Here is a 14,958-nt window from a genome sequence, read left to right as displayed (position 1 = left end):
TGAAGACATATCATTTGGGACAGGGGTGCCCCTTGCCAATGACAGGGCCACCTGGGATTCGTTAATAATCCAGATTTCCAGGCCCTGCCCTGGCAGGTGCTGACCTGGTGGGTCTGGCGTCAAGGAACTGTGAGTTCAAGGCCACCTGGTGCCTGGTTAGAAGCTCGCCTGCGACATGCTCCCTCTGGACGCCTCGGGACCTGCTGCTGGCATGGCCAGGCCCAGCACAGGGGGCCGCTCAGTGGACCTCTGCTGAGCTCCTAGCTACAGAAACCCGGCCCCAGCAAGAGCTGTGAGCAGCCCAGCATCCAAAGGCCCAGCCTCCTACCCCTCTGAGGCACAGACACCCAAGAGGTGGCACCTGTCACCTGGTGTCCCCACGTCCCCTGGGTCCGGTCAGGAAGCCAGGTTCCTGCTGTTTGCGCCTGCAGGCAGCTCCTCCCCGCCCGGCTGGGGAATGCTAACCTGGGAATTGCTGACTTCCCCCACCACCGATAAGGAGGAGGAAGGTCATGGAGGAGACCCGGCCCCTTCCTGGCGGGGCGGGCCGGCTACGGGCGCAGCCAATGACCCGGGCTGACAGCCCTGGCCACCTGATCGGAGCCTGGAGGGCCAGCTTGCTGCAAATGTGTGCCTTCCTGCCGGGACAGGCATCACGTGGCCGGGACCATCGCGAGGGGCCAGAACAGGAGCAGAGGCAGGTGTGGGGCCCCAGGAGCCTCCCTCCTTCCCTTCCCCAGTGGGGTAAGTTCCAGACCACCTACAAAGCTGTCCCCAGCCCCGTGCATGAGTGCGGAGGGTCACCTGTCAGGACAGGGGAAGCCAGGGGAGGGTGTGCACGGGCGTGCACCCCAAAACCGTCCTGGCTGGGGAGGGGCGGGGCAGTGTTCAAGCAGCCCCGCGTCCGAGGAGGGGGCCGCAAGCCGTGAAGCTGGACCGCATCGAGACAGCAGTAGTGAAGCAGCAGCTGCAGACTCTCCCCGGTGGGGGTGGGGTGGGCCTCTTTATGGGCCTGGAGGCTGCAGCCCCAGAGATTCCCATCTTGGCTGAGCCCCTGGCCTGCAAGTAAGGGACCCACCTCTGAGCCTCAGTTTGCCATCTGCGACATGATAGCATGCGTGTTGGGGCCAGCAGAGTGTCCCTAGGCGGTCAGTGGCTGAGTCCAGCAGCAGTGGCCCTGGAGAGGAGTAGAAGCCTGGGGCTGGAGGGCTGGGGTAGGGGCCAGGTCCCTCACCCTTAAGGCTGTCTGCCCTCCTTGGGGATCAGCCCCGGGGGGTCTCTGCTCCCTCTCTATCCCCTAGCCCCCACCCCAGTCCCCCAGGGGCCAACGTCCCTGCAGCCCTGGGGACAGCCCCTCTGTCAAGGGGGGCTTTTGGACAAGGAAGGGTCAGAGGCGGTGAGGGGGGAGCAGCTCTGTCCCGGGGTCCTGGGGTGTACTGCCAACTCTTCGTACAGATGGACTGGTGGTGAGGGGGCAGCTTTGTGGCCCAGGCGAGGCCGTGCACCTCCGACCCTTACGCCCTGTCAGCCTGGCGACCCTTCCTCCTTCCCCCAGGGGGCTGTGGGCGCGGCCCCAGGCAGAGTCTCAGGTGACCCGCGGAGGGGCCTGGCCCAGCGCTGGGTGTCCAGGGTTGGGGATGGGAGGTCGGAGGGTGGAATAACTTGCTAGAGACCACCAGCTCATAGTGGCTGGAACTGGGGTCTCCTCCGAAGGCCTACGTTGGTCTTCCTGGTACCCCGGGGATGGCAAGGAGAGCCGGGCTCGGCCACTCTTGCTGTCCTTGTGCAGCTGGGGGAGGCATGGCACAGAGGTGCTCCAAGGCTGGCCCAGGGCCACACAGCAAGTTGGCCTGGGACATGCCCTCCAGGGTCTTTGGCCTTTAATTGTTCTCTCTGTACACTTCCAGGTGGTTCCACCTTACTGGGCCTTTAAAAAAAAATAGATATGATTTTTTTTAAGAACAGTTTTAGACTTCCAAAACAATTGCAAGTAGAGCACGTGGCGTTCCTGCAGCCCCACACAGTCTCCGGTGCATTTGTAATGGCTCGTGGACCAGCGTTTGTTCGTTATTACTAAGGAAAGCCCATGCTTCATTCAGCTTCCCTTCGTTTCTACCTAATGTCCCTTTTCTGTTCTAGGACCCCATCCAGGACACCATGGGACAGTCAGTCATCATGTCTCCCAGGGCTCCTGGGCTGGGACGGGTGCCCAGACTTCCCTTGTTTGTTTGTTTAAATTTTATTTTATTGAAGTACAGTTAATGTACAGTGTTGTGTTAATGTCAGCTGTACAGCAAACAAATCAGTCTTATGCATATGTATATACACACACATTCTTTTTCATGTTCCTTTCCGTATGGTTTGTCATAGAATGCTGAAGAGAGTTCCCTGGGCTACACAGTAGGACCTTTTGTTCGTCCAGTCTATATATAATAGTTCGCATCTGCTAGCCCCCAGACTCCCACTATATCCTTCCCCATCCCCTTCTCCCCCTTGGCAACCTCAAGATTACTCTCTGTGTCTATGAATCTTTTTCCATTTCATGGGTAAGTTTCTGTCGATATTTAGATCTCACATGTAAGCGTCTTTCTGACTTACTTCACTGAGTGTGACACTCTCTAGGGTCATCCGCGTCGCTGCGAATGGCATCATCTCATTCTCTTTTATGGTTGAGTCATACTCCATTGGATATATGTGTCATATCTGTCGATAGGCATTTAGGTTGGTTCCACACCTTGGCTCTTGTGAATAGTTGAACTGCTATGAACATAGGAGCGTATGTATCTTTTCTTAAAAGTTTATTTTTGGCTGAGCTGGGTTTCACTGCCACGCGGGCTTTCTCTGGTTGCAGTAAGTGGGAGCCGCTTTCTAACTGTGCTGCACGAGCTTCTCACTGAGGTGGGTTCTCTTGCTGCGGAGCAGGGGGTCTGAGGTGTTCAGGCTCGGTCGTTGTGGCACACGGGCTCGATGGCTCTGCAACACGTGGAATCTTCCCAGATCAGGGATGCAACCCATGTCCCATGCGTTGGCAGGCAGATTCCTAACCACTGGACAAACAAGGAAGTGCATGTCTCTTTAAATTAGAATTTTTTCTGGATACATGCCCCAGTGTGGGATTGCTGGGGCATTTGGTAGTTCTAGGGCTTCCCAGGTAGCGCTGGTGGTTAAAGAGCCTCCCTGACGTGAGTTTGATCCCTGGGTCAGGAATATCCCCTGCAGTAGGAAATGGCAACCCACTCTAGTATTCTTGCCTAGAGAATCCCAAGGACAGAGGGGCCTGGTGAGTGTGCATCCATACGGTGGCAAAGACTTAAACACAGCTAAAGTGACCTAGCACAGCATACTGCATGGTACTTCTGTTTTCACTTTTTAAAGAAAATTCCATACTGTTTTCCATCATGGCTGTACCAACATACATTCCCGCCAACAGTTTAGGAGGGTTCCCTTTTCTCCACATCCAATCTAACAAGTTTTTAGTAGACTTTTTGATGATGGCCATTCTGACTCCAATACTTTGGCCACCTGATGCAAAGAACTGACTCACTGGAAAAGACCCTGATGCTGGGAAAGATTGAAGGCAGGAGGAGAAGAGGATGACAGAGGATGAGATGGTTGGATGGCATCACCGACTCAATGGACATGAGTTTGAGTAAGCTCCAGGAGTTGGCGATGGACAGGGAGGCCTGGCATATTGCATTCCATGGGGTCACAAAGAGTCAGACACAGCTGAGTGACTGAACTGAACTGATTCTGACTGGTGTGAGGTGATACCTCATTGCAGTTTTGAGGTGCGTTTCTCGAATAATTTATGATGCTGAGCATCTTTTCATGTGCCTGTTGGTCACCTGTATCGGTTCAGGCACCTGTATAGACTTTCCTTATTTTAATTTTTTGGAGGACTTTTGGTTTGGTGCTTTGTAAAATGCCCCTCAATTAAGATTTGTCTGATTCAGTTCAGTCACTCAGTTGTGTCCAGCTCTTTGCGACCCCATGGACTACAGCATGTTAGGCCTCCATGTCCATCACCAACTCCCAGAGCTTGCTCAAATTCATGACCGCTGAGTTGGTGATGCCATTCAACCCTCTTATCCTCTGTCGTCCCCTTCTCATTCTGCCTTCAGTCTTTCCCAGCATTAGAGTCTTTTCCAATGAGTCAGTTCTTTACATCAGGTGGCCAAAGTATTGGAGTTTCAGCTTCAACATCAGTCCTTGCAGTGAATATTCAGGACTGATTTCCTTTACGATGGACTGGTTGGATCTCCTTGCAGTCCAAGGGACTCTCAAGAGTCTTCTACAGCACCACAGTTCAAAAGCATCAATTCTTCAGCGTTCAGCTTTCTTTATGGTCCAACTCCCACATCCACATATGACCACTGGAAAACCCATAACTTTGACTAGATGGACCTTTGTTGGCAAAGTAATATCTCTGCTTTTTAATATGCTGTCTAGGTTGGTCATAGCTTTTATTCCAAGGAGCAAGTGTCTTTTAATTTCATGGTGCTTTGTAGAATGCCTCCACTTAAGATTTGTCTGATTGGACAGAAATCATGGCTTGCATAACTCGGTGAGGCTCTGAGCCACACTGTGTAGGGCCTCCCAAGACAGATGAGTCGTGGTGGAGAGTTCTGACAACACGCTGTCCAGTGGAGAAGGGAACGGCAACCCACTCCAGTATTCTTGCCACAAGACCCCCATGGACAGTATGAAAAAGCAGACGGATATGACAGTGGAAGTTCAGCCCCGTAGGTCAGAAGGTGTTCAATATGCTACTGGGGAAGAACGGAGGGCAACTACTCATAGCTCCAGAAAGAATGAAGCCGCTGGGCCAAAGCAGAAACAACACTCAGTTACGATGGGTCTGGTGGTGAAGGTAAAATCTGATGCTGTAAGAACAATATTGCATAGAAACCTGGAATGAATTAGATCCATGAATCAAGGTAAATTGGACGTGGTCAAGTGGAAGATGGCAAGAGTGAATATCAACATTTTAGGAATCAGTGAACTAAAATGGACTGAAATGGGCAAATTTAACTCAGATGACCATTATATCTACTACAGTGGGCAAGAATCCCTTAGAAGAATGGAGTAGCCATCATAGTCAACAAAACAGTCCGAAATGCAGAACTTGGATGCAGCCTCAAAAACGACAGAGTGATCTCCGTTCGTTTCCAAGGCAACCGTTCAGTATCAAGTCTATGCCCAACCACTGATGCCTGAGAAGCTGACATGGACTAGTTCTATGAAGACCTACAAGGCGTTCTAGAATGAACACCAAAAAACAACGTCCTTTTCATTATAGAGGACCGGAACGCAAAAGTAGAAAGTCAAGAGATACCTGGAATGACAGGCAAGTTTGGCTTTAGAGTACAAAATGAAGCAGGGCAAAGGCTAAGGAAGAGAACACACTGGTCGTAGCAAACACTCTTTGCCAACAACAGAGACGACCCTGCACGTGGACATCGCCAGACGGCCGAGTCAGGTTGACTATATTCTTTGCAGCCAATCATGGAGAAGCGCTATAAGACCAGGAGCAGCCTGGTCCAGGTCATCAGCTCCTTATTGCAGAACTCAGGCTTAAACTGAAGAAAGTGGGGAAAACCTCTAGGCCATGCAGATATGACCGAAATCAAATCCCTTAGGATTTACAGTGGACAGATTCAAGGGGTTAGATCTGGTAGACAGAGTGCCTGAAGAACTGTGCACAGAGGCTCCTAACATTGTGTAGGAGGCAGCAACCAAGACCATCCCGAAGAAAAGGAATGCAAGGAAGCAAAGTGGTGGTCTGAGGAGGCTTTACAAACAGCTGAGGAAAGAAGGGAAGCAAAAGCAAGGGAGAAAGGGAAAGATACACCCAACTTCATGCAGAGTACCAGAGAACAGCAAGGAGAGATAAGAAGGCCTTCTTAAACGAACAATGCAAAAAAATAGAGAATAGCAGCAGAATGAAAAAGACTAGAGATCTCTTCAAGAAAACTGGAGATATCAGGAGAATATTTCACGCAAAGATGGGCATGATAAAGGACAGAAACGGTAAGGACTTAACAGAGGCAGAAGAGTAAGAAGAGATGGAAAGAATACACTGAAGAACTATACAAGAAAGGCCTTAATGAGCAGGATAATCACAGTGGTGTGGTCACTCACCTAGAGCCAGACATCCTGGAGTCTGAAGTCAAGTGGCCTTAGGAAGCATCACTATGAACAAAGCTAGTGGAGGTGATAGAATTTCAGCTGAGCTATTCCAAATCCTAAAAGATAATGTTGTTAAAGTGCTGTACTCAGTATGCCAGCAAATTTGGAGAACCCAGCAGCGGTCACAGGACTGGGAAAGGTCAGTTTTCATTCCAATCCCAAAGAAGGGCAATGCCAAAGAATGTTCAAACTACCAGACAATCATGCCCATTTCAAATGCTAGTAAGGTTATGCTCAAAATCCTTCAAGCCAGGCTTCAGCAGTACATGAATCAAGAAATTCCAGATGTTCAAGCTGGATTTAGAAAAGGCAGAGGAACCAGAGATCAAATTGCCAACATTTGTTGGGTCATGGAGAAAGCAAGAGAATTCCAAAAAAAAACAAAAACAAAAAACACCATCTACCTATGCTTCATTGACTATGCAAAAGCCTTTGTGTGGATCACAACAAACTGGAAAATTCTTCAACAGATGAAAATACCAGACCACCTTACATATCTCCTGAGAAACCTCTTTGTGGATCCAAGAAGCAACAGTTAGAACCTTACATGGAACAACCCACTGGTTCAAAATCAAGAAAGGAGTATGACAAGACTGTATATTGTTACCCTATTTATTTAACTTATATCCAGGGTATATCATGTAAAATGCTGGGCTGAATGACTATCAAGCTGAAATCAAGATTGCTGGGAGAAACATCAATAACCTCAGATATGTTTCTGTCACAACGAGCCAGGCTTACCATGTGTCTGTCCTGACCCAGTCCTGGCATCAGCCATTTCTCCAAAGATTCTGTGTGCTGGAGAATGGCTTTAGGAGCCAAGGCCTCTTATCTGCACTCTGAGTGTGCTTGTTGGTACTTGCGTCTTTTCTTTTAGATCCTCTCAGCTGACATATATGTGTATGTAAACCCATGGATAGATACATGAGTGTGTGCACACACATCCATGTAAACACCCACATCTATAGGTTAGCCGTGCGTGTTGCTGTTCGGTCGCTCAGTCGCGTCCGACTCTTTGCGACCCCATGAACTGTCCTTGTCCTTCAGTATCTCCCGGAGTTTGCTCTGTTTCACGTCCATTGAATTGGTGACGCCATCCAACCATCTCGTCCTCTGTCGTCCCCTTCTCCTCCTGCCCTCAATCTTTCCCCGCATCAGGGTCTTTTCCAGTGAGTCAGCTCTTCACATTAAATGACCAAAATATTGGAGTTTCAGCTTCAGCATCAGTCCTTCCAAAGAATATCCAGGACTGGTTTCTTTTAGGATGGACTGGTTTGCTCCCCTTTTAGTCCGAAGGACTCTTAAGAGTCTTCTCCAACACCACAGTTCAAAAGCATCAATTCTTTGGCTCAGCTTCTTTATGGTCCAACTCTCACATCCATACATGACTACTGGAAAAACCATAGCTTTGACTAGACGGACCTTGTCAGCAAACTGATGTCTCCACTTTTTAATACGCTGTCTAGGTTTGTCATAGCTTTTCTTCCAAGGAGCAAGTGTTTTTTAATATCATGGCTGCAGTCACCATCTGCAGTGATTTTAAAGCCCAAGAAAATAAAATCTGTCACCGTTTCCACTTTTTCTCCTTCTATTTGCCATGAAGTGATGGGACCGGATGCCATGATCTTAGTTTCTTGAATGTTGAGCTTTAAGCCAACTTTTTCACTCTCCTCTTTCACTTTCATCAAGAGGCTCTTTAGTTCCTCTTCATTTTCTGCCATCAGAGTGGTATCACCTGCATATCTGAGGTTATTGATATTTCTACCAGCGATCTTGATTCCAGCTTGTGATTCATCAGCCGCTATAAACTGGTGTGTGTATGTGTATACTAACCTGTCTATGTACATATATCTGTAAGTTTGCCTGTATATACGTGTATTCCAACCTGTGTATACACACACATCTAATGAGTGTTTCTACGTGTAACACATGTATCTCTGTCCAGTGAAATTCAAATTCGCACTGGTGTCTCCATCTCTAAGCCAGCACCCCATGGGTCATTCCAGTTTCCTCTCCTGGGTTTTCTGTAACTCCTGCTCCAACAGGGAGAAACCCGTGTATCACCACCAACCACCATTTACTTAGCTGTTGACATTCAGACGGCTGGACACACGTATAGAAGCGTTAAGATTTTGAAACCCAGGCCCCATGCAAAACATGGTGAGCAGCTGGAGCCCAGGACACAGAGCTGGGGTCTCTACTTTCAGTCTTCAGCCTGCGCCCATCGCCGGGCTGGTGGGCAGGCACCTCTCCCCTCTGGTCAGTGAGGCTCTTCTTTCATTCACAGTGCAGTTCACAGCTTTGTTGGACTCGGCCTCCATCCTGGGATTCCCGAGTCCCCCTGAATCTGTTTTATTTTCATACATTAAGGTTCACTTTGTGCTATGAAGTTTAAAGTCTTTGGAAAAACGCGCGGCACCAGGTAGCGACCATCACAGGACCACCCTAAAAAGTCCCCAGGGCTTCCCTGCTCAGCCCTCCATGCCGCTGATGTACTGATCCTGCCAGTTTATTCTCACAAAGGCGGGGAATATGAAAATATTCTCACCCCCTTCAGAACACAGAAGGCAGCGCCCGGAGCACTCTGCTTCTCGTGTTCCTCACTTACTGTGGCTCAGAGTTCTTCCCTTGCTGACGCCCTGAGACAGGCTTCACACTGCTCGGTGCCAGTCTAGAGCATGAATTTTGTGACACCTGGGTCATTTCCAAGGTGTCACTGTTACAGAGCCCCCACTCCCTTGGAGCCCTGCCCTGTCTGAAGCGGACAGTCGTCTGCAGAGTGTTCCCACAGGTGGGGCTTCTGGGCAAAGGGCACTGTGATTTTATAGGAGCTGGCTGGTTGACTGGTAACCCGCCCTCAGCATGGCAAGGCCCTGCCCTCCCCGCAGCCCACCGAGGGTGTGCCAGCAGATTTCAGGGAGGAGCTGGGAGGTGACAGGGCATGTCTTGGGACCCCTTTGTCTTTCTGGTTGGGGGTACTGAGCCTCGTTTTGTATATTTTAAGGACACAGACAAATAGGAACTGTCTGCGTCCATCTGCCCTGTTTCCTGTGGAGTCATTGGTCTCTTCCTCCAGCATGTCAGGTGAGAAGGAAAGAAAAGAAAGTGAAGTCGCTCAGTCATGTCCGACTCTGCGACGCTATGGACTATAGCCCGCCAGGCTCCTCCATCCATGGAATTTTCCAGGCAAGAGTACTGGAGTGGGTTGGCATTTCCTTCTCCAGGGGATCTTCCCGACCCAGGGTTCGAACCTGGGTCTCCCGCATTGCAGGCAGATGCTTTACCATCTGAGCCATGGGGTCTCAGGTGAGGTTCAGTTAAAACTACCTGCTGGGGGAGGGCAGGGTCCAGCCTGACTCAGAACCAACTCCCACAGCGGATTTTGTTTGTTGAAAATTAAGAGTACAGGGACTGAGATAAACAGCAGACAAACCCCAGCTGAAGTTCAGCCTGCAAAAGTACCTGGCCCGTCTTCAGAACTATCAAAGTCATGAAAAACATGGGAAATCTGACAGCTGGTCCCAGCCCAGAGGAGCCTAAAGAGACGAGATGCTGAAGTGCGAGGTCGTGTCCCCAGTGCCCTCCGGGGATAAAATAGGGCACTAAGGAAAGGCCAAGGGACGCCAATGGAGCCTGGGCCCCCGCCACGTGTCAGGAGCCACGGCTGGCTCTGAGGCAGGGACCAGGTGGAAGGGGAGACTCGCAGCCAACCCTCAGTGAGGGGTGTGCAGGGAGAAGGTCGGTGCCCGCGGGAGGCAGGGGCAGTGGAAGAAGCAGCTTGTTCCGCTCCTCCTTGTTCTCTCCTGGAACCGGCAGCAATCTGGGAGGGCTCCCAGAGGAGGTGATGGTCAAGCAGGGCTTGGTAGAATATGTAGGAGTCCATCAGGCTGCCACAGGGAAAGGAAGGTATTCTGGGCACGGGAGCAGCTTGAGCCAAGCTCTCCCCATGAGAAATGGCCGAGTGCAGTGACGCACGGACTGCTCCCTTCTTCCTGCTCTCTGACCGGGCATGGGTGCAGTGGGTGATGATGGGAGACCCCAGGCAGAGGGCGCCTGGCCTCTTCTGGGCCTGCTGTGTCCCAGCATCTCCAGCAGGAATGTGTGTTTCATGTGGCGGGAACCCCCTGGCCTCGCCTGCCTGACCCTTGTGTTTGTGATGAGAATCTAAAACCCAGACTCTGGGGTAGGGGGTCTACTTTGGCAGGAGCCCAAAGGCCTCCTGTCGCAGTCCTTGGGTCGTGAAGAGCTGGACATGACCGAGTGCACACACACAATCAGCCTCCCATGAGCCGAACCCACTGTCCCAGTCCCTGAGCTGCACCAGGCCTCCAGCCCTGAGGGCCTTTGGCCTCTTTGCGGGCCCCGCTGCCCAAACGTGGATGCTGTGACGAGGACTGTCACCCCCTCCTGTCATTTGGCCCCGCTTGTGGGCACCTTCCTTCCCCTTCCTGGTAAGGGACGACAAGCCCTGCTCCTTGCGGCCACCACCCGCCCTCCCTCCTCTCGCCCTGCCCTGCCCTGCCCTCTGGCCATGCTGGGACGTCCACCCGAGCCTCCCTTGCCTGCTCTGACCTATCCTCCAAGGCTGTTCAGGTTGTGGCTGCTCAGTGGTGTCCGACCCTGTGTGACCCTGTGGACTGGAGCCTGCCAGGCTCCTCTGTCCATGAGGATTCTCCAGGCAAGAACACTGGAGTGAGTCACCATTTCCTCCTCCAGGGGATCTTCCCACCCCAGGGATGGGAACTGCATCTCGTGCGGCTCCTGTATCGGCAGGTAGGTTTTTTTTTTACCACTGCGCCACCTGGGGAGCCCCGAGTGTTGGTGACTAGCTGTGTCTGACTCTGTGTGACCCATGGACTGGGCCCGGCAGGCTCCTCTGCCCCTTTAATTCTCCAGGCAAGAATACTGGAGTAGGTTGCCATTCTCTTCTCCAGGGGATCTTCCTGACCTAGGGATCGAACCAGGTCTCTTGCATTGCCCATGGATTCTCTATAGTCTGAGCCACTAGGAAAGCCAAGTCAGGTCAGTCCCTCAGTCATGTCTGACTCTTTGCGACCCCATGGACTGCAGCACACCAGGCTTCCCTGTCCATCAGCAATTTCCAGAGCTTGCTCAAACTCATGTCCATCGAGTCAGTGATGCCATCCAACCATCTCATCCTCTGTCGTCCCCTTCTCCTCCTACCTTCAATCTTTTCAAGCATCAGGGTCTTTTCCAATGAGTCAACTCTTTGCATCAGGAGGCCAAAGTATTGGAGTTTCAGCTTTAGCATCAGTCTTTCCAATGAATATTCAGGGTTAATTTCCTTTAGGATGGACTGGGTTGGATCTTCTTGCAGTCCAAGGGGCTCTCAAGAGCCTTCTCCAATGCCACAGTTCAAAAGCATTAATTCTTTGGCACTCAGCCTTCTTTTTGGTCCAACTCTCACATCCATACATGACTAATGAAAAAACCATAGATTTGACTAGACAGACCTTTGTCAGAAAAGTATGGTCTCTGCTTTTTAATATGCTGTCTAGGTTGGTCATAGCTTTGCTTCCAATGAGCAAGCATCTTTTAATTTCATGGCTCCAGTCACCATTTGCAGTGGTTTGGGAGCTCCAAAAAATAAAGTCTGTCACTGTTTTCATTGTTTCCCCATCTGTTTGCCATGAAGTGATGGGATTGGATGCCATGCTCTTCGTTTTTTGAATGTTGAGTTTTAAGCCAGCTTTTTCACTCTCCTCTTTCACCTTCATCAAGAGGCTCTTTAGTTCTTTGCTTTCTGCCATAAGCGTGGTGTCATCTGCGTACCAAGGGAAGCCAAGCCCCTAAGCCAATGTCACCGTCTCCAGGAAGCCTTTCCTGACTACCAAGCAGAGTTAATCTCTTCACCTTTGCCACCCTTCCCCACCCATGTACATCCTCAATTTGGGTTTGTCTGAAGTTTTTCTCATGGTAATACTGGGGTCATGGGTTTGGGGGAGGAAGGCCACAGAGGTAGAATGCCCATTTCAGTCCGTCCTGGCAAGGGAGCCTGATGTTGACATGACCTGTCACTGCTGAAGTCGGCCTCGATCCCCCAGCCCAGGTCGTGCTTGTCAGGCTTTGTCCCGTGAAATTACCCTTCTCTTCCATTTCCATGAAGTGCTCCCCAGAAGGAAGTCACCTGCCCAGTCACCCCTGAGGACTGGGAAGGGAGATGCCCCTCCTGGCGGGGTGGAGCAGCCACATAAATCACTTGGAACTCTGCAACGTGGGAGATTCAGCTCTTTCTCCTCCATTTACTTAGGCAATCTTTGATTTATATTGGTATGGACTTAGAGACATTCCTTTTATTGCTGTTGTTGTTCAGTCGTCCAGTCGTGTCCAACTCTTTGCAACCCCATGGACTGAAGCCCACCAGGCTTTTATAACTGGGGTTATCAGCCAATACCAACTTTATTTTGTTCCTTAGATTGTCCCAGCTTTGGCCGTTGTGAGCTCTTGTCCGGACCCTGCCCCCACTGGCCTTGGTGATAACCATCAGTCTCTTTTATGGGCCCCTTCTGTGCCTCCTTTGTGGGCCCCTCCCTGCGTCTCTTTGACTTGGTCCCGTCATTGTGGGGACCCGTAGATCTAGCAACTATCCACCCATCTGTCGTCTATCTATCTATCTATCTCACTTCCTGCTTTCTGGGCCTATAAGATGTCCCAGGCTTGCTTACATTTCCCGCCAGGGAATGTGCTTCACATGCTAAGGCCTGGCTTGGAGCCCCTCCTCCAGGCAGCCTCCCTGGCTGTCTCTGGGCAGCTTGAGGGCTGTTTGGTGGCCCTGGCCTCCCTGCTCATCCTCTGTCACGGTCCCTGTTTCCTTGGCTGTCTTTACCACTAGGCTGAGAGCTCCTGCAGACAGGGCCATCTGATTCACCCATCCACCAGGTCCCCAGTGCCCAGCACTGGGCTGGGCACAGGGTGGGGCCGGGCAGTGCTGCCAGCGGCCAGACCCTGCCCCCACTGGCTCTGATGATGATCATCACTCTCCTTTGTGGGTCCCCCTTCCCCACACCAGGCGGGTGCTGGGCCCCAGGCCAGGGCGGACAACGGAGGCCAGAGAAGTGGACTCACCCAGCTCCTACCTGGATGGAACCTGTGCTGTTCACCACCCTAGCTCGTAGCATGCAGGGTCAGTGCAGCACTAACAGGGCTGGTGTGTGAGGGGCTGGGACCACAGAGCTGCCCTCTGTGAAGGCAGAAGAGCTCTGTGTGGGGAGGTAGGTGGAGGCTGTGCCCACCTGCACGGTGAGGGGACACCCTGGGCTCCCACCTGGATTGGCACCAAATCAGTGGGTGCTCCGATCACTCCTCCCCACCATGCGGCCTGTGAAACCTGCAGCTGGGTGGCTCGATGTATGAAGGCTGCAGATGTGGGCATCCACCTGCCACAGGCTGCTGCTCAGAGCCTGCAGTGGCCCCGTGGATAAGACCTGAGTGAGTCCCTCCCACCCAGCTGCCCCTGGAGAGCCAGGAAGAAAGTGGGCACCTGGAAATGGGCGGGAGATAGGGGTCAGTGTCCTGCAGGGCTTTGCCTGATCAGAAGTGGTAGCTTGGGGGGCTGCCCCTTCTGCGTGTCTGGGACGGGCAGGCCCTCTGCACACAGCTCCTGTTCAGGCACCAATTTATTAGTCATTCAACAAACGGTTGCAGGTTGCCTAGACAGAAACCTTGAGGATCCTGAGTGTTAATCTAGTGGCACCTGGTTTCAGCCCAAAGGTGCTTGGGGCCATCGGGGCTGTGGAAGGGCTGGCTTGTCCATGTCAGGCAATGCAGGAGGGAGACTCGGAGACAGACGGGCGTCAGTGTCAGCACCAGGATGAGCAGGTGCAAACGCAAAGGACATGGGGGTCACAGCGGGCTCAGGGAGCCCAAGGACCCCAACTGTTTGGAGAACAGGGCGGCTTGTACGTGACAGGTCCGGGGAAACTGAAGGACCAGATGTCAAGTGGCTGGTTGTTCCGCTACTGAGATATGGGGGGAAGGAGGGGTGGGTGGTGGGCCATGAGGCACTTGTCCAGTCCCACAGAGAGGAAGGCCTGGCTCCGCCCTCAGGGCTGAGTGGCACCTGGACCATCTGAGTTGGGTAGATGGCTCTGAAGTCCTCTATGTTCGTGCTCACACCTAAGGGCCAGTGCAGACAGAGCAGAGTGGAGGGTGAGCGGGAGGAGCGTGTGGTCAGCTGGGCAGAGAGTGGCCGCTGAGGGGCCGGTGAGTTGCAGGTGGGGACAAAGCCGTTGGACTTAGTATCCTGGAAAGTGCTGGCAGCCTGGATGAGGGCTACTTTGGGGAATGGGAAGTTGGCCAGGCCAGGCTCAGGAGGGAAAGCAGAGCTGGCTGGGGTGGGGGGCTCTGGAGGTGTTGCTGGGAAGGGAGAGGAGATGGGAAGCGGCCAAACGAATGAAATGGGGGCTGAACCCCCGCCCCCCACCGAAGTGGCATCACCCACCTGCATTTCAGGCACAGCTGAGAGTGACTCTCAGGGGAGTCCTGCAAAAATTCCCCCTGAGCCCTCCTGCCCTGCTCGGCCTGCCGTGAATGATCTGTGCCCCGTTTCCACGAGGGGTCTTGGCTGGGAGGACCCTTGCCCTCCGGGGAGGCCTCTCTAAATTGTGTGCTGCGGCTGGGTTAATGTTTGCTTAGCCAAGTTCAAGATCCATCCCCTGGTGCCTGGGCTGGCAGGAGGTCCAGGTTTCCAGGGGGTTGCTGCACCCTGCTTCAGGAATACCAGTGCTCTGGACCTTGTGAGGGCCTGTG

At 52.3% G+C, this 14,958-nt stretch overlaps 1 protein-coding gene across 1 annotated transcript in view; it reads left to right on the top strand.

The window, feature by feature from the left end:
• Nucleotides 1–601: 601 nt before the first annotated feature.
• Nucleotides 602–14,958, top strand: part of SH3TC1 (SH3 domain and tetratricopeptide repeats 1) — a 62,765-nt gene continuing 48,408 nt past the window's right edge. Inside the window, exon 1 of the mRNA XM_086407432.1 lies at nt 602–744. The gene's annotated coding sequence lies outside the window, so the exon portion shown is untranslated. The remainder of the gene's footprint in view (nt 745–14,958) is intronic.

This window comes from Bos grunniens, chromosome 6 (genome assembly GCF_055505025.1).
Source record: "Bos grunniens cultivar Pamir isolate PY7600 chromosome 6, Bosgru_T2T1.0, whole genome shotgun sequence".
NCBI classification, from domain to species: Eukaryota; Metazoa; Chordata; class Mammalia; order Artiodactyla; family Bovidae; genus Bos; species Bos grunniens.
The sequence above is the reverse complement of the archived record's forward strand: the minus strand, read 5'-3'. Positions and strand labels throughout refer to the sequence as shown.